General features: G+C 46.5%; 1 non-coding gene across 1 annotated transcript; it reads right to left on the bottom strand.

The window, feature by feature from the left end:
* Nucleotides 1–206: 206 nt before the first annotated feature.
* LOC112939132 (small nucleolar RNA R71) lies at nucleotides 207–312 on the bottom strand. The gene has a single exon (XR_003242674.1). It is a non-coding gene; the product is annotated as a small nucleolar RNA R71 (small nucleolar RNA).
* Between the last annotated feature and the right edge of the window lie 1,635 nt (nucleotides 313–1,947).

The following is a 1,947-nucleotide window of genomic DNA, read 5'->3' as shown; positions in this document are numbered from 1 at the left end:
ACGCTCATCTACAGCAGTTCCTGGAGATCTGTAGCACGTGCACCATGAAGGGCGTCGGTCCCGACGCCGTCAGGCTAAGGCTGTTTCCGTTCTCCCTCCTCGGGAGAGTGAAGCAGTGGTTCTACGCCAATCATGCTGCTGTCAACACCTAGGACAAATGTTCTACGGCATTCCTCTCGAAATTCTTCCCAACGGGCAAAACCAATGCCCTTCATGGACGGATTCCAGTTTCCAGCAGACAAGGGACGAGTCCATTCGGGAAGCATGGGAACGTCTGCAGGAGTATGTGGCCGCATGTCCTCATCATGGGATGGAAGACTGATTAATCCTGCAGAACTTTTATAATAGACTCACCCCAATGTCCCGCCATCACATGGTCGAGGCAGCTGGAGGAGCATTCTTCTCTAAAACGGTTCGAGGAACCGTTGATTTAATAGAGAAGATGGTCTCCAATATGGGTTGGAGCGAGGAACGACTCCAGACCCGTCAGCGAGGCATGCACTGTTAGTGATATGCCCTAGAGGCAATCATAGAGATGATTGTATCACATACTATGTTTACATATTTATTTGACATTGTTCCTTGAAATAGATAACTCCTTATTGGTTAATGAATATGTGATTCTTTCATGAGACTCTTTATGTTGTTTGTTACTATTTCTAAAGGATCCTTGATCAAATATCATATGTGGAACAAATATGTTTATATGATCAGCACATGTATTAATTGATGATCATGCCTCATGGATCATGGTATAGAGATACCAAATTAATAATGTGGACACATGTTGGTGAACATGTTGTTGGATAGACCCAACATGAGACACTACAAGAGCCCTATGTGTTGTGTCATCAGTGATCTCATTTAGTGTTGGTGTTGAATCCTTAGACCTGAGATTATCATGGTTCTCAACATGTGTAGTAGCTTACTTAGGGACTGCTAAACGCTACTCCGTAAATGGGTAGCTATAAAAGTAGTTTTCGGATATGCTATGAAACATGTAGTGGGATATGAATAATCAAGATGGGATTTGACCCTCCTATGGAGAGATATGTCTGGGCCCCTCGATGTTGTAGATTATGGAAGTGCATGGCCATGGCAAAGGTGGAGGAGTCAATCACAAGTTACATAATCTATCAACAGGTTCGAGTGAATGATTGAGCTATTAGAGGATGGCATATATCTAGCCTTGAGCTTAATCGATATCGTGAGGCAAAGGGGTTCATACAAGTATACACTAGAGGTTCAGCCGATATGATCTTTATGTATGCACGGTGGGTCAATTCGTTCTACTAGGAGCCGCTGTTGACGCATGGACCGAAAAGGAGTTTTCGGGTTGCAGCCGAGTATACATGAACCTACAGGGTCGCACGCTTAATGGGCCGGACTAAGGGGATTGGATGGAGATCCAATATGAGCATACTTCGTATAGGGATCCAAATAGGAGTCTTACGGGCCTTGGAGGCCCGAGTGATGGATCCTATATATTCGTGAGGGGTGTGACCGGTGGAGGCATTGCATCACGTGAGAAACCCTAGCCGTCACTTCCCTCCCCGAGCAAAACCCTAGCCGCGCGCGGGTGCTAGCACATCTGCGCGTGGCGTTTCGTCCCTGTATGTGTGGATACCGGTAGAGGCGCCGCTGGTTTGCGGTGCTGATCAGCGTAGGAGTACGGCAAGGAGAACGCACGAGGAGGAGAAGGTCGAGCCGGTGCGATCGACTACTTCCTCTACAACGACGCGTGCTACTTCGCGAGAGTTTCTTCGACTTCTCAGTGTCTTCTTCCGCTGCGCAGCGCGTCGAGTGGTAACGATATATGATCTAATACTTGCTTGGTTCCTGGTTTATGCGATAGAAATGTTTGATTTATGCTATCGTAGCTTACGCTTATCCCAACAGTGGTATCAGAGCCGCCTTGTATAGTTTATGATCTAGATCATTGCATAT

The sequence above is a fragment of the Oryza sativa genome, chromosome 5 (genome assembly GCF_034140825.1).
Source record: "Oryza sativa Japonica Group chromosome 5, ASM3414082v1".
NCBI classification, from domain to species: domain Eukaryota; kingdom Viridiplantae; phylum Streptophyta; class Magnoliopsida; order Poales; family Poaceae; genus Oryza; species Oryza sativa.
This window is presented reverse-complemented; position numbering and strand designations above follow the sequence as displayed.